Source organism: Chiloscyllium punctatum, chromosome 52, assembly GCF_047496795.1.
Source record: "Chiloscyllium punctatum isolate Juve2018m chromosome 52, sChiPun1.3, whole genome shotgun sequence".
Taxonomy (NCBI): domain Eukaryota; kingdom Metazoa; phylum Chordata; class Chondrichthyes; order Orectolobiformes; family Hemiscylliidae; genus Chiloscyllium; species Chiloscyllium punctatum.
The window spans coordinates 17,598,656-17,616,991 of NC_092790.1; the positions used below are offsets into that span (position 1 = coordinate 17,598,656).

Genomic DNA, 18,336 nt, shown 5'->3' on the forward strand with positions numbered 1-18,336 from the left:
TATTCTGGCCTCAAAATCCACGATAGCAGATGCGAGAAATTGAATTCAATTCCAAAGGTTGATTGCAGCCCGACAACCGTCAACTGCCCTCTGTGTAATTAGGATGAGCAATAAATACTGGACTACCCAGTGACACCCACATGCAACGAATGAAAAAAAACAAAAGGATATGTGTTTTTCTGTGACTGTGATGATGTTCATAATTGAGTTTGCAATTAATTCCGCCAAAAAAATCTATCATTTGTGCATGATTACAGAAATTGCAGTGTCAAAACCAGATCCAATAATTCTACCCGGAAAGGCTCTAATTGAAGGAGACATGGGATCCTTAATCTGTTCAGTCTCCAATGGTTCTCTGCCAATTTATTACCAATTCTAAAACAGCTCAAGTGTGGAACTGTACTGGGAGCTTTCCAACAGCACTGAGCTTGTTTACAACATTGGACCTATCAGCAGGAGGGACGAGGGGCTTTACCATTGCTCAGTGAGAAATGAGGTGTCAGGCCCTCAGCACAGTGAAGACATAGAGATCACAGTGATAGGTGAGTTTCCAAGGATTCTCTTCCAAAGAGTTACTGAACATCAGCTCAGGGAAAACTGCTGCTGAGACCAAATCAAAGTTGCTGCTTTGTCTTTGAACACCACACTTTTGACTAAAGCAACACACAGAGAGATAGAGGACTGCAGATGCTGGAGATCAGAGTTAAAATGTTTGGTGCTGGAAATGCACAGCTGGTTAGAAAACATCCGTGCAGCAGGAGAGTCGATGTTTCGGGCATAAGTTGTTCATCAGGAATGTGATGAAGAGCTTATACTCGAAATGACAATTATGCGTTTCCAGCATCACACTTTTCAAAACAAAAGCAGCACAACCTTAGACATCAGAATTATAGAGTCCTACAGCAAGCCCTTCTGTTTAAACTTGTCCATGCCTACAAAAGTGTCCATCCACGCTAACACAATGTCCCTGCACTTGAAACAATATCCTTCTAAACCTCTCCTATTCATGTACTTGTCCAAATGACTTTAAAATGTTGTCGATGTACCCGCTACAACCACTTCCACTGGCAGCTCATTCCATATGCATATCACCCTATGTGTAAAGAAAGTTGCCCTTCAGGTTTCCCTTTTAGTCTTTCCCTTCGAACCTTAAGCTGATGCCCTCAAGTCCTCGACTCCACAACGCTGGGAAACAGACTGAGTGCATTCACCCCAATAATGTGTCTCATAATCTTATACACTTCTTTGAGATCTCCCCTCAGTCTCCTACGCTTGAAATCAAAAGGGCTTAGCTTATCCAGCCTCTCCCTCAAACTCAGTGTTGAATCCTTGCAATGTCCTTGTAATTTTTTTTTTCGGTATTCTCTTCAGTTCAATAACATCCATCCATTACATTAGTTTTTGAATCTATCGAATTCCCAAACTCTCTTTTAAAACCTTTGTGTCAAACTGGTTCCCACTGACGGTCTCAATCAATGGGTAAGCTCCATGCTTTTTGCTCTCGGTGTGTTTTCTCCTCAGTTCCTGTCACAGATACTGCGCTGATTTCCTTCATTAACAGGACTGAGATGCAGCCTGGGGGCCGCCTTGTTCTCCAGTGTCGGGGACACTGAGCCCCAGTTCCTTTGATACCGTGATAACGTGCTGCTAAGAAATGGCTGTGCACGCTACCATGTGACTGCCAATGGTGGGGAGCTGGTCATTCATTCCAGAGAGACCATATGTGGAGGTATCATTGTGCAGCAATCAACAAAGGAACCAACAGCACCATTTTTAATGTGACAAAGACTACATCAAATTCACACTGCAAGGTAACAGTGACACTCGGATCGAACATAGAGGCAGAGAAAGACCATTCGCTCCATCCAGTCTGTACCAATTAGACACTGTTAACCATCTCAATTAGGGAGGTGATAGCTGGGTGGTATTATCATCGGTTATTGATCCAGAGTGTTGGTGGGTGGTGTTCCTGGGATCCCGCCCATACCACAATTTGAATGTAAAACAAATCTGGAATTGCATGCTACATGGAGAAGGCAGTGTGCAGAGGCGATTTACCAGGATGTTCCCTGGATTTTTACGAGGAAGGGAGGGAGGCTGGATAATCTTGGGATATTTTCTATGAAACAATAAATGCTGAGAAAGAAACCCAGTGGAGATGTGTAAGATTGTGAGGGGAAGAGACCGGGGAATAGGAAGCAGGTGTTTCCCATAGTCAAAGGGTCAGTAACAATGGCTGGGATGGGAGGCCATTTTAAAGTGAAGGACGGGAGGTTTAAAGCTGGAAATTGAGGATTGTTTCACCCAAAGGATGGTGGAGGTTGGAACATGCTGGCTGGCAGGGAAACTCCCAACCTTTACAAAGTACTTGGGTCAGCACTTGAAATGTCATAACATTGAAGGCTTTGTGGGGTTAGTATGGGAAAGTGGGATTGGTGAATTCTCCCACACTACGATACTCTCGATACTTCCATAGTGGCAGGGAGTGACATATCTGTGGGGGGGTTGGTCAGTCTGATGTTAACTGTGCACCTGACGCAGGGGTGATGTGAAAAAAACTTCTTTGTGAATTTGTTAACGTGAGCCAAAAAATCTTGTTGGATTCCAGCTCGGAGTTATTCCAGGGAAATCATGGCATCGCTCCTCCCAGTTCTGCTGTTGGCTGGCCTGGTTGCGTCGGTGTGCTACATCCACCGGAAGGACACAGGTCTGTAACATTCCATGGGAATGAGATTTGTTCCACATCCCCACATCATGACACTGCCATCCCCGCCAGAATGTAACCTTTCAGTTGAATGAGGGGAGCCGGGGTAAGGAGGTGATGGGTCAGGAACTGGAGTAGGCCGTGTTCCTGACAGTCTGGAGGGACAGCACTCACAAAGTTAACCTGTTGGATCGGGTAACTGTGACTCCCCGCCCCCCCCCCCCCCCCCCCCCCCGCTCCCCCATACACACACACCACGACTCTGTGTCAGAGCACCTCAGAGAGGTGGAGAGACGTAAGACCATGAGAGTCGGGAACAGGAGGATGATATTCAGTCCCTAAGGATCTTGCTCTGTTATTTAATGCAATGTATCTGGGTCAACTTCACTTTCCTGCCTCACTCTCTTTTAACTATGACTCGTTAAAACGTTATCTATGTCTTCCTTAAATTTATTCAGTATTCACTGGACAGGCTGACCTACCCCTATCCATAAACTGAACCCAAGCCCAATGTCTAACCCTAAACTCAAAACCTAGGTCAACCTTAACCTTTACTCTAACACTAAACGTAACCATTACCCAAACACATCACAAACGCAAATTCTGACCGTAAACGTAACTTCATCATTACGTTAACCCTAACTGTAACTTTGGTCCTAACCAAACAGCTAACGCTAATCCTAACCCTAACTCTAGCCCTAACCTAGTCCTGTCTCTAACCCTAATCTTAATCCAAACCATAACTCTAACCTTAAAGCTAACTCTTAATATAACTCTAACCATGACCCTTAACCAAAGACTAGCACTAACTTTAACCTTCATCATTATCCTAGCCCTCACCCTAACCCTAAGCAGCTCTTTAATGCATTAAGACAGGTCTGGCAATTATCACCTATTCGTCTGTTTGTTCCCTGTTTATGACTGAGATAATGTTTTGGCAGCTCCAATCTGTGACAGTGCAAAGTTACTGTAAATTATGCTGAAAGTATTCTCTCTTTCCCTTCAGATTCACAGCCCAGGAGGTAAATGACTGAAACTACAGATGTAATTTTTGCCATTGTTTATCCCGATTCTTCTCAATCCGGGAGAGACGAAAGAAGTGAATAAGTCATAGAGGGAGCTTGGATATGACTGCATCTTTTTAACTTGCGTCTTATCGACAAACCAGGAAACCATATTCCAGGAAATACCAGATCTCGCTGGGTTTTGTACTTTCTGTGATAGCTTTGCCGTTTTGTTGAAGTTGAACATGGTTTTGAAAGCATTGTATTCGAAATGATGACTTCTTTTCCTCCCCCTTTCAACTGGAACTAGATTCCAATTTTCTGGTGAAGGGGCAGCAGCCAGCAATCTTGAGTATGCGGTAGATAGGGCAGAGCACAATGCTGGTGAGTGCCATTGTATCGGTGTGATTAAAAAGCCCCACACAGTGACAGTGCACTGTAACCTGGTAGAAATTCTGGATAAACATCCGAACCATCAGATGGGCTCGGGTGGGGCCGATTTCCATGGAGCTGCGGTGTCTGAAGGGGGATGCAGAAAGTAGTGAACAGGAATGAGCCATTCAGCCCTTCCAGCCTGCCCCACATACGAACAAAAGAAAGGTACAGGACAGGAACAGGCCCTTCGGCCCTCCAAGCCTGCGCCGATCATCATGCCCAAACCAAACTAAAAGAAACCACACCTCATGGCTTTATTTAGTCTCTATCCCACTATTCCCTCCCTGTTCATGTGACCATCCAGACACCGGTTAAACGTGCCTGCTTCCACCATCATTTCTGGCAATGTTTTTCAGGCTCCTTCCACTCATTGCATGAGAAACTTCCCTCATACATCTCCCTTAAACTTTCCCCCTCCCACCGTGAATCTGTGCCCCCTTGTAAATTGAGCATTAACCCTGGGAATAAAGCCTCTGACTATCAACCCTATCTGCCTCTCCTAATTTTGGAGACCTCTATCAGGTCTCCTCACAGCTGCTGGCTTTCCAGGGAAAAAAAAACAATAATACTTGTTTTAGCTTTTCCTCTTGACCAACGCCCTAGAGAGCTGTCAACATACTAGTGAACCTTCTCTGCACTTTCTCTAAAACTTCCACGTCCTCTAGTGTGACGACCAAAACAGTACACAACACACCAATTGTGGCCTAACAAGAATTTTATGTTGCTGTCAGATAAATTGCCAACTTTTGTACTCCATGCCTTGACCGATGAAGTCATGCATGCCATATGCCTTCTTCATCACCTTGGCCACTATAGATTGAAGTAAGGAGCAGGAGCTTCAGAGGGTGATGCGAGGAAAAACCAGAGGGTAGTGGGAAATCTGGAAGCTACTGCCTGTAAGGGTGGGAGAGGCAGAAATTTTCATTGAAGAAGAATTTAAATGTGCATTTGCGATGCTGAGGCTATGGGTCAACCGCAGGGGAGATGGGTTCAGAAAATAGTGAGGTGCTTGCTTTTGACCAGCACAGGCTCAATGGGCCTTTTTCTTGCTTTAGATCTTTATCTTCAACCAATGTATTTTCCAAACGGCTACTGCTCTTAATATTCTGTGATTAGACCTCCGTTGCGGTGTTTTGCTCGACTTACTAACACTTATTTTATCTCAAGTAACATTGAAAACTGAGGGCACAGTTCTCTGCTGTTGAGAGATCCAACAGACGTTGATTACAACAAGCGATTATGTGCAAAGATCGGGTTCCTCAGACACACGAGCGCCCTGAGCAAACAATAATGAAAAGGAAGACGTTTCCTGTGCAATTATCTTTCGAGGTCTTGGCGAACTTAATGTTTCCTAATGAAATGTATGCATGGTTATTTATCTATCTATCTCTCAAGATAAGACCATGGAGCCATAAGATATAGGAACAAAATAAGGCAATTCAGCCTTTTGTAACACCTCTCCCCCTCAATCGGGCTGATATGTTCCTCAAACTCACTCTCCTCCTTTCTTCTCATTAGCCTTCATCCCCCTTCTTAAGCTCCTATCTACCTCCGTATAAAATATATTTGTTTGTCTGTCTGTCTGTCTATCTATCTGTCTGTCTATCTATCTATCTCTCCAATCCATTTAGTCTATTGATCATTTAACCCTTTATAGTGAAGCTGTCGGATTGATTGTGTTTCTTGTGGCACTTTATTTCTTTGTAGAAAACATCACTGCGGATCTGGTTTATTCAGAGGTCACCATCAAGAAGAGAAAACAGCCTGGGAAAGATCTCTTCACTTCAATATTCCTATCGTGTGTGCGTGTGTATGTGTGTGTGGGGGGGTGGGAGGGGGTGTGTGTGGTGTTCGGTGGTCATGGGGGAATCATTGGAGCTTCAACAATAGCACGACCTCAGTTGCTGGGGAAGTGTGTGTCTATGTGTGTGTTTGTGTGTTTCTGTATGTGTGTGTGTGTGAGAGAGAAATAGAGAGAGAGATACCAGTTCCAAACAGGGAAATGCAGTAGCATGGTGCTTACAGTGACGGGAGTGTGAGGGATTGGAGTGTGTGGCAAAAATACATCTCCAGCACTTACGAAGGTTGGGCAGTAAACCAGCCAGTCAGAAACAAGTTCCAATCTGATCTCCTCTGTCTCTTTCTTCTCTTATAGATAGGGTAAACGCAAAGAATTCAGAGATGATTTATATGTTGTCAGTGACCCAGAACAAACTCACAGAGCAATTAGAGAGGGATATAGTTGTGTGTGTTGGTGGGTGGGTTATGGTAGTGGTTGCTTCAGAATTACTTTTTTTGCACATGTGTGTGAGAATGGAAGTGGGACCCGTAATTTTTTCTTCTCTGAGGCAGATCATAGAGTCATAGAGATGTACAGCATGGAAACAGACCCTTCGGTCCAACCCGTCCATGCTGACCAGATATCCCAACCCAATCTATTCCCACCTGCCAGCACCTGGCCCATATCCCTCCAAACCCTTCCTATTCATATACCCATCTAAATGCCTCTTAAATATTGCAATTGTACCAGCCTCCACCACATCCTCTGGCAGCTCATTCCATACACATACCACTCTCTACGTGAAAAAGTTGCCCCTTAAGTCTATTTGATATCTTTCCCCTCTCACCCTAAACCTATGCCCTCTAGTTCTGGACTCCCCGAATCCAGGGAAAAGACTTTGTCTATTTATCCTATCCATGCCCCTCATAATTTTGTAAACCTCAGCCTCCGACACTCCAGGGAAAACAGCTCCAGCCTGTTCAACCTCTCCCTGTAGCTCAGATCCTCGAACCCTGGCAACATCCTTGTAAATATTTTCTGAACCCTTTCAAGTTTCACAACATCTTTCCGATACGAAGGAGACCAGAATTGCACACAATATTCCAACAGTGGTCTAACCAATGTCCTGTACAGTCGCAGCATGTCCTCCCAACTCCTGTACTCAATACTCTGACCGATAAAGGAAAGCATACCAAATGCCTTCTTCACTATCCTATCTACCTGTGGCTCCACTTTCAAGGAGCTATGAACCTGCACTCCAAGGGCTCTTTGTTCAGCAACACTCCCGAGGACCTTACCATTAAGTGTATAAGCCCTGCTAAGATTTGCTTTCCCAAATTCAGCACCTCACATTTATCTTTTTAAACTCCATCTGCCACTTCTCAGCCCATTGGCTCATCTGGTCCAGCTCCTGTTGTAATCTGAGGTAACCCTCCACTACACCTCCAATTTTGGTGTCATCTGAAAACTTACTAACTGTACCTCTTATGCTCACATCCAAATCATTTATATAAATGACAAAATGTAGAGGGCCCAGCACCAATCCTTGTGGTACTCCACTGGTCACAGGCCTCCAGTCTGAAAAACAACCCTCCACCACCGCCCTCTGTCTTCTACCTTTGAGCCAGTTCTGTATCCAAATGGCTAGTTCTCCCTGTATTCCATGAGATCTAGCCTTGTTAATCAGTCTCCCACAGAGAACCTTGTCGAACGCCTTACTGAAGTCTATATAGATAGATATAGATCATTTTCACATAAAGCTAAGAACTGCAGATGCTGCAGATCTGAAACAAATTCGACATTTCTGGGGAAACTCAGTAGGTCTGACAACATCTGTGGAGAGAGAGAGAGAAACAGAGATAACTTTGCAGAATATAACCACAGAAAGTGCTGGAGAAGTTCAGCAGATCTGGCAGCATCTGTGGAGAGAGAGAAAGCAAGTCCAGGTTTTGTTCCATAATGCTCAAGGCCGATTTGCCAAATACTGCCATTCAATGATTTGAGACAACCGAGAAATTAAAAGCATCGCCAATCATATTGTTGCTCAGAAAGTTGAGCTTACAATTATCATGCAGATGCTTCTCAACACCTATAAGGGACATTTGAACCGAAATTGGCTTTATCTACAATGAAATCTGTCTCTCAGAACACATTCCAGTCACCATGTCAGGGAATGAGCAGTAAAAGTCATGTTCGTCCAGGCCATTATCCTGTTCTCTCATTCGACAGCGAGAGAGAGAGAGAGAAGTGGGAAGATCATCAAAATTAATTTGCCGGTCATCGTGCGTCATGAGAGAGAGGTTCAGAAGGAGAGTCCCTCAGGGTAATTTCAGCTGGTGTGGGAATTGTAACCATGTTGATGACAAAGGTTAGCATATAATGTCTGGATTGATTAAGATGGACACAATTCAGAAAGTGTTGCTCTTGATTTTTTAAAAAATTGACAAAAACAGCTACACTTTCCCAAGATGCAGCTCCGTCTTTAGTGTTGATTAGCCCTCAATGGGTCCAGATCGAATCGCTAATGCCTGCAAAGAGTTCCTTCTCATCGTTTCTTGTTTTATTTTCAGGCAACTGTATTGCTTTCTCCTCCGATGTGAAGAAGGTATGTCACATTTTATGTCTAAATAGACCACGACTATTGCCACAGAATGTGCAGATAGATTTATATCTTGCATCCACAGAGTAAAACATGAACTGTGGATTATTATCAGACTAATTGAAGAATAAGCCATAAAATGTAGGGGCAGGAATAGGTCATTCAGCCCTTCCAAACTAATCTTCCCGTTCAATAGCATCATCCAATTCAGTCTACTGTTCCACATTTTCTCCCTTTAGCCCCGAAGAACTCTATCCAACTCCTTCCTGAACAACATTCCGTGTTCTGGCCCAGACTGCTTTCTGTGGCAGAGAGGTCCACAGGCTCCCACTCTCTCTATGTGAAAGCATTATGCTCCATCTCAGTCCTACTCCACCTCCTTCAGACTGTGACGTCACGGTTCTGTACTCCCTCCTGTTCATCAGGAACATCCTTCCTGTGTTTATCCTGTTTAGTCCTCTTACAATTCTATTAGATTCCCCGTCATTCTTCTAAACTGCTGTGAATATTATCTAATTAATACAATCTCTCTCCATCCGTCTGTCCTGCCATCCTAGGAATCACATTGGGACATCTTCCCTGCAGTCCCTCCATAGTCAGAACATTCTTCCTCAGGTAAGGAGACTCCAAACTGCGCAGGCAGTACTCCAGAATGTGGTCTCACTCGGTGCAAGTGCAGCAAGACATCACTGTTCCTGGTCTCGAATCCTCTCACTATGAAGGCTAACATTCCATTTACCTGCTTCACAGCCTGCTGCTTCTGCAATGTTCACTTGCAGTGACTGGTGTATGAGGGACACCCAGTTTTATTACACCTCACTCTTTCCCAAGCCATCACGATTCGGATAATATTTCATCATCCTGTTTTTGCTCTCAATTGGATAATCTCACGCTGATCCACAATAACCTGCATCTGTCGTGCATTGGTCCACTCATTCAGCTTGTCCAAATCACACTGATGCATCTCTGCATCCTCCTTCTCAGCTCCCTCTCCCTCCCAGCTTTGTGTCTGCCTTTAAACACAGTGGAAAATAACCGGCAACACTTTCTCAATGGAGTAGATTACACACTGTTCCGCATTCCACTTCCAATGCCCAGAGACAAGTGAGTTTCAAAATTGGGCAATATTAGTGTTGATGTTCCAGTTCCCTTTCGTACTTTATTACAACATCACTGACATTGATGTTAAATACTTGCCAGTCCGTTGTCATTTGCACCCAGTTGGCAGCAGCAGTGTGTACCATCTACAAGATACACTGCAGAAAGTCAGCAAACATCCTCAGACATCACCTTCCAAATTCCCAGACAATTCCACCTAGAACGACAAGTACAGCAGATGGGAAGACCAACCCTTGTGTGTTCCACTCTGAGCCACTTAACATCCTTTGGAAATAAATTAGCTGTTCCTACAGTGTCGCTGCGTCAAAATATTGGAATTCCATGCCTAAGTGAATTGTGAGTTCCCCTTCAGAAGTTGGGAGTACAGTGGCTCAGGAGAGCAAGTGGAGACAGGGCAACAAATGCTGGACCCAACCATGATGCTGCCGTTCTATAAGTAAATGGAAAGAAAATCAAAACCGTTTCCGTCCACTCTGCTCCAAAGAAAGCAAGCCGTGCTTATCCAGCCTCACTGCATCAGTGAAACGCTCCATCCCAGACAACATCCTGGTGAATCTCCTCCGCACCCCGTCCAGTGTATCACATCCTGACGATAGTGCAGAGGTTGGAACAGCACACAATCGGCTCACCAAAGTCCTGTCACACTCCAACATCACCCTCTCGCTTCTATATCCATATGGCACACCACAGGAGCACGTGGGACTTGAACCCTACCCTCCTAGCTCAGAGACAGGGACAGTATCACTTTGCCGCCAGATTTCTAATTTGCAGGCCTTGCACTGCCTGCTGGTGATTCTCATTTTCCTCTGAGACTCCCTGCTACTGTACCCCAACTATCCTCTCCTTCCCCTTCAGTTTCTTGCTCCCATCGATTCCAATTTCATTCCATTGCAGGATTCGAAGACTGACCCCGATGATTATTGTATCACATACGCCACACTGAACCTCAGCGAGCCCTCGCAGGAAAAAAGGGGGGACAGAAACGTTGACATGAATATTCCACGGAAATAAGAAGCAAGAAGACAAATTGGTTGGGGGTGTTGGTTCGATTCAGTACACTGTCTGGTGAAGCGATAAATGTACCTCCTGTGTACAGATAACTTCTTAACTTTATGTTGGAAACCGTATTTCACAAGGCATTTTCTTCCGGGGAAGCTACTTTCACGTCGGTGTGACCGTCAATTTGTTCTCGACCTCGCTGGGTTTTGAATTTATCAAACTATTTTGGCTGCTGGTTTTCTTTGGATATTTAATACCTGCCTCACCTTCGCTCTCACGTACATACCTGAGGATTAAGCTTTTCATTTGGTCCACGTTTAAAGGGAGGAATCTGTCTCCTTCAATGAATGGACCATCACGTAAGCTGGGAAAGATTTAAAAGGGATCTGAGGGGTATCTTTTTCTCAAACATGATGGTGCATTTTTGGAATGAGCTGCCAGAGAAAGTGATAGCGATAGCTAAAATTGCAACATTTAAAAGACTGAGTTGTATTGGATTCTATTGGACAGGTTGAGCAGGATAGGGCCCAATCGCAGGCAAATGGGGCTAGTTCAGTTCAGGAATCCAGGTCAGTATGGACGAGTTGGGCCGAAGAGCCTATTTCCGTGCTGTATGACTCGACGTTTGCTGAGCTCCCTTTACTCACCGCAGTTAAAGGGAGGAAATTATGGAAAAAGGGGTAGGTGGGGAGAAATCAGTTTGTAACCCATTCAGGGAGACGGATAGTCACAGATCACAAGTATCCACTGCTGGTAGGTGGATCGAGTGACCCCATTCCCTGCTCAATGAAGCCACACACCCAATTATTTCCTTTATTCAGGAAGGCCAGAGGAGAAATTATTAGCCTCCCTGAAGTATTTACCCTCCCAGAGAGAGAGAGAGAGAGAGAGGTCGACTTTGTGTTTGGATTCTATTCGATGCTGCATATGAAGGTGTTTTGTCTGCTTGTTTTCTGTAAGTGGTTGTTACATGTTATTATCTAAATGAAACATTGTATATGTTTGTCTCTAGGCTTAGTGAGATGCCAGTGCCATGCTATTAGGAGGAGCGAAAATAATTCAAATTGGTTTGTGTGTTCGATCTTGCAGGTGAAATATTTATAAGAGAGTGGGGTGAGACAGATAGAAAGAGAGGGGCAGGATTGAGGGAGGGGAGAGAAAGAGTGTGGGGGCAGGATTGAGAAAGAGAGAGAGAGAGAGAAAGAGTATGGGGGCAGGATTGAGAGAGAGAGAGAGAGAGAGAAAGAAAGAGAGATAGATAGAAAGAGTTAGATAGATAGAAAGAGAGAGATGGATAGAGACAGAGAGAGAGATATCTGGCCCTGACTGCCTTCTGTGGCAGAGAATTCCCCACTCTCTGGGTAAAGACATTTCGCCCAATCTCAGTGCTGCCCCGTCTCCTTTAGACTGTGATCACCTGGTTCTGGTCACCTCCACCCCGTCATTGGGAACATTCTTTAGTGTTGGCAGGTACGGTCTGGATGTGTCGATGGGCCTCTCTACTGTCAGAGTCTATCGCATTAAAGTGTACATTCCTTATCACGTACTGTCACCCAAATTTCTAAATTGCCTTTCTCCAAAACTAAAGGGCATCAGTTTAGGGTGAGAGGATTAAAAGGTACCTGAGGGGGAACTTTTTCAAACAGAGGGTGGTTCATATAAGGAGCTAGCTGCTGGGGGAATTGGCAGGCACGGATACAACTACTACATTTAAAATATATTTGGACAGGGAGATGGATTGGAATGGTTTAGAGCGATATGGGACAACCTACAGGCAGATGGGACTACTTTAATTTGGGAAACCTGGTTGGCATGGACACGTTGGGCTGAAGGGCCTGTTTCTGTGCTGGATGATCCTACGACTCTATTGTGAGATACCCTGAGCTCTCATCCGAGCATATTGAACAGACATCTCCATTCAAAGAAGCAGAGTCCCCAGCACACTTCCCCAACACTTCTGGGTTAAAGTCTCCCACTTCCTCTTCCAGTCTCCTTTGCAAAGTAATCCACGGTTCCATTCTGGTCTCAGCTTTCCATATGGACATCAGATCTATGGCGTCCCTGAAATAGAATGCATCATTTTCTCACAGGCTGTGGTGCTTCCAATGCAAACGTACAAACTCAAGGTAAAAACAAACAGTGCATCCCTTTGATAAACAGAAATGCTGCCCCAAAACCCGTAGCTGCAGGATTTCAAACAGCAGATTCCTCTTTAAGCAAATGACACATGATTGCATCATCTCAGAGTTTAAAATCGAAAATGAGAACTTTTGTAGGCGTGACGGCCAATTCTCTCTCGTTTCTTTTAACAGTAAGAAGGGTTTCACATCTGGAGGTACACGGTATGTTTAAAATGTTACGTTGCACGATTTACACACAAAGGGAGGGAGATATTTGGAACACCCACCAAAAAACCACAGTGGAGGCTGAATCAGATGTTAGTTTTCAATCTGAGAGAAATTGCAATTGCTAAGGTATTAATGGGATAGGGGCCAAAGAAAGTTTTAACGTTACAGGTTATAAACACAGAAAATGCTGGAGGAACTCAGCAGGCCCAGCATCATCTATGGAGAGAGAAAAAAACAGAGCTAACTTTACAGATTATAAATACAGAATATACTAGAGAAACTCCGCAGGTCTCACGGCATCTTTGGAGGGAGAGAGAGAAAAAAATATTAATGATACAGATTATAAACACAGAAAATACTGGAGAAACTCAGTAGGTCTGACAGTATATGTGGAGAGAGAAAAAAAACAGCGTTAACATGTTGAGTCATGTAACCGTTTATCAGTTGACCTTTAACTGCCCTTTGAAATGGCTGAGCAAACTATTTAGTTATATTCAACGCTCTGAAGTATCAACAATGAATTGAAACCAGACGGAACACCCAGTATCAACCTGGAAACAGGAAAAGACAATGGCAGATCCAACCCTATCGACTCTGCAGAGAACTCCTCACTAACATCTGGGGGCTAGTACCAGAACTGGGAGAGTCATCATCGTACTCACTTAATCACACCTTACAGACAATGTCCCAGACACCACCATCACCATCCCTGGATATGTCCTGTCCCGAAGTGGGACACACCTAGCAGAGGTGGCTGCACAATGGAATACAGTCCAGAGGGAGTTACACAGCGAGTCCTCAACATTGACTATGGACAACATGAGGTCTCATGGCTTCAGGTTAAACATGGGCAAGGAAACCTCCTGCTGAATACCACATATCGTCCTCCCTCAGCTGATGAATCGGTATTCCTCCATGATAAACAACACTTTGAGGAATTTCTGAGGATGGCAAGGGCACAAAATCTAACTTGGGTGGAGGATTTCAGTGTCCACCACGAAGACTGGCTCAGCAGAAGCACTACTGATCGAGCTGGTCAGGTCTTAAAGAACATAGCTGTTAGACTGGGTCTGCAGCAGGTGGTGTGGGATCCAACAAGTGGGAATAACAACATAACCTCATCCTTACCAACCTGCCAGCTGTAGATGCATCTGCCCCTGACCATATTGGTAAGAGTGACCCCTGCACAGTCCTTGTGGAAATGGAGTCCCATTGAAGATCATTTCTGCTTATGGGATATGGGTGTCACTGGCTGGGCACATCATTTATTGTTCCCTTCCCTGGTTGCCCCCTTGAGAAGGTGATGGTGAGCTGTCGTCTTTAACCACTGCAGTCCACATGCTATAGGTAGACCCACAATTCCCTTAAAGAGGGAATTCTATGATTTTGACCCAGCAACACTGAACGCTCAGCTGATGTATTTCCAAATCAGAATGGTGAGTAGCTCAGAGGGGTATTTGCAGGGGATGGTGTTCCCATGTATCTGTATACTGTGTCCTTCTGGATGGAAGTTGCTACGGGTTTGGAAGGTGCTCTCTCAGGATCTTGGGTGAATTTCCGCAGAACAACTTGTCAATGGTACACACTGTTGCGACTGAGTGTCAGTGGAGGAGGGAATGGGTGTTCATGGATGTGGTGTGGAAACTGCTTTTCCCTGGATGGTGTAGAGTGTCTTGAATATTTTTGGAGCTGCGCCTATCAAGGCAAGTATTCCCCTGGCTCCTGAGTTGTGCCTTATCAATGATGGTCAGGCTTTGGGAAGGAGAAACATTGATTAAACTACAAAATGCAGATTTTGCATCAGGCACAAAAACCAAAGGCCTGAACTAAAATCAAGAGTGAAAGGCTTCAGTGAAGTTTCACTCATTAGAAATGACTATTATTGTTGTACTGCAGAGGTCGTCATAACAAATCCCAGGGATGGTGTCAGCAAAGAAGGGGAGTGGTTCACTCTGAAGTGTCAGTGCAACAACAGATTTATGAGGGCTTCCTGGAATAAGAACAACTTTACAAGATTAAATCTTACAACTTTAGTGGAAGAGTTGACAGTAAAACTGAGGGATTGTACCAGTGACAAATTGGGAATGTTTTTCATGTTAACCATTGGATGTGGTGACCATTGGTACATAAATGTTGATGTATGTACTCTGTATCGAACAACATTCCTTTTGCAGAGAGACCACACAATATATCATACTCCCCGCTCATCCATTCATTGAGTCCCAAGGGGCATGGCGATGCACACTGCAATGCACCAAGGAAGGGAATTCTCAGGCTTCCCGGATTTTACTGTTGTCCATCAGGACCAGAAGATATTGAGAAAAATTCAGTCCTTTGATCCTGTGCACATTTCAGTCAGTTAAATGACTAATCTGTGAACGAAAGCTCCAGAGAGATTACCCATGTTGGATACAAGACTAGGCCTCACGCTAAAGTGGGACACATTCCAAACTGGGCCTCACCCTAAACTGGGTGACGTTGCAAACTGGGCCTCATCCTAAACTGGTTGACATTCCAAACTGGGCCTCACCCTAAACTGGGCCACATTCCAAACTTGGCGTCAACATAAACTGGGCCGCATTCCAAACTGGGCCTCACACTAAACTGGGTGACATTCCAAAATGGGCCTCAATCTAAACTGAGCCACATCCCAAACTGGGCCTCACGCTAACTGGGCCACATCACAAACTGGATCTCACCCTAAACTGTACCACATACAAAACTGGGCCTCGCTCTAAACAGGGCCGCAACCAAAACTAAGCCTCACCCTAAACTGGGTCACATTACAAACTGTGCTTCACCCTAAACTGGGCCACATCCCAAAGTAGGGTAAAACCTGAACTGGGCCACATCACAAACTGAGCTTCATTATAGACTGGGATATATCCCATACTGGGCAACATTCTAAACTGGGCCAAATTGGAGGCTGGGCCTCCCATTAAACTACGCCACATCCCAAATTTAGCCTCAATCTAAACTGGGCCACAACCTAAACTGGGCCAAATCCCAAATGAGCTGAAAATGTGTTGCTGGAAAAGCGCAGTAGGTCAGACAGCATTCAAGGAGCAGGAGAATCAATGTTTTGTGCATGAGCCCTTCTTCAGGAATGAGGAGAGTGTGCCAAGCAGGCTAAGATAAAAGGTAGGGAGGAGGGACTTGGGGGAGGGGCATTGGAAAGAGTTTAAGGTGAGGGTGAGAGGCCAAAGTGGGGGTGGGGGCGGAGAGGTCAGGAAGAAGATTTCAGGTTAGGAAGGTGGTGCTGAGTTCAAGGGTTAGGACTGAGACAAGATGGGGGGAGGGGAAATGAGGAAACTGGAGAAATCTGAGTTCATCCCTTGTGGTTGGAGGATTCCTAGGCGGAAGATGAGGCGCTCTTCCTCCAGCCGTCGTGTTGCTATGGTCTGGCGATGGAGGAATCCAAGGACCTGCATGTCCTTGGTTGAGTGGGAGGGGGAGTTGAAGTGTTGAGCCACGGGGTGGTTGGTCCGGGTGTCCCAGAGGTGTTCTCAGAAATGTTCCGCAAGTAGGCAGTCTGTCTCCCCAACATAGAGGAGGCCACATCGGGTGCAACGGATGCAGTAAATGATGTGTGTGGAGTTGCAGGTGAATTTGTGGCGGATATGGAAGGATCCCTTGGGGCCTTGGAGGGAAGTAAGGGGGGAGGATGGGCACAAGTTTTGCATCTCTTGCGGTTGCAGGGGAAGGTGCTGGGAGTGGAGGTTGGGTTGGTGGGGGGTGTGGACCTGACAAGGGAGTCACGGAGGGAGTGGTCTTTTCGGAATGCTGATAGGGGAGGGGAGGGAAATATATCCCTAGTGGTGGGGTCTGTTTGGAGGTGGCAGAATTGACGACAGATGATGTGATGTATATAGAGGTTGGTGGGGCGGTATGTAAGGGTCCTGTCCGGGTGGCGATTGGAGGGGTGGAACACAAGGGTGGAGGAGTGGGAAGTGGAGGAGATGCGGTGGAGAGCATCGTCGATCACGTCCGGGGGGAAATTGCGGTCTTTGAAGAAGGAGGCCATCTGGGTTGTTCGGTATTGGAACTGGTCCTCCTGGGAGCAGATGCGGCGGAGACGAAGGAATTGGGTGCATCCGCTGCACCCGATGTGGCCTCCTCTATACTGGGGAGACAGGCCACCTACTTGCGGAATGTTTCAGAGAACACCTCTGGGACACCTGGACCAACCAACCTAACCACCCCGTGGCTCAACACTTCAACTCCCCCTCCCACTCCACCAAGGACATGCAGGTCCTTGGACTCCTCCATCGCCAGACCATAGCAACATGACGACTGGAGGAAGAGCGCCTCGACTTCCACCTCGGAACCCTCCAACCACAAGGGATGAACTCAGATTTCTCCAGTTTCCTCATTTCCCCTCCCCCAACCTTGTCTCAGTCCTAACCCTCGAACTCAGCACCACCTTCCTAACCTGCAATCTTCTTCCTGACCTCTCCGCCCCCACCCTCACTCCGGCCTATCACCGTCACCTTTACCTCCTTCCACCTATCGCATTTCCAACGCCCCTTCCCCAGTCCCTCCTCCCTACCTTCTATCTTAGCCTGCTTGGCCCACTTTTCTCATTCCTGAAGAAGGGCTCATGCCCGAAACATCGATTCTCCTGTTCCTTGGATGCTGCCTGACCTGCTGCACTTTCCAGCAACACATTTTCAGCTCTGATTTCCAGCATCTGCAGTCCTCACTTTCTCCTAGAAAATCCCAAATGAGGCCACATCCCAAAATAAGCCTCACCCTAAACTGGCCCACAGGCCAAACTGGATCTCACCCGAAACTGGGCCACATCCCAAAGTGGGCCACACCCTGAAATAGGCTACATTCTAAGCTGGGCATCACACTAAACTTGGCCACATCCCAAACTGGATCTCACCTTAAACTTGGCCATATCCCAACCTGGGTCTCGCTGTAAGCTGAACCTCAAACAATTTTTCATCAGATCATAAAGTTGGTTCAAATGTAAAGTGGGCCACTTCATAAACTAGACCGCATTCTAAACTGGACCTCATTCACAACTGGGCCAAATGTCACACTGGACCTCTACCTAAATTGGGCCAGATATTACCTTGGGATCCATCCTAAACTGCACCTCATTTTACACTGGGTGTCATCCTAACTTGAGCCTCATTGGAGACTGGGCCCATCCAAAGTTGGGACTCATTATAAACCTTTTCACCACATAAATTGGGCCTGATCCAAAAGTGGGTCTCATCCCAAACCAGGCCTCATACTAAACTGGGCCTCATCTTGAACTGGGACTCAGGCTAAAGTGGCCCATATCCCAAACTGGGCCTTACCCTAAACTAGGCCACATCACAAATGAGGCCTTATCC

General features: G+C 45.7%; 1 protein-coding gene across 1 annotated transcript in view; it reads left to right on the forward strand.

Moving 5' to 3' along the window:
- Positions 1 to 18,336, forward strand: part of LOC140470706 (histone H3) — a 375,678-nt gene that overhangs the window by 126,971 nt on the left and 230,371 nt on the right. The window lies entirely within an intron of this gene.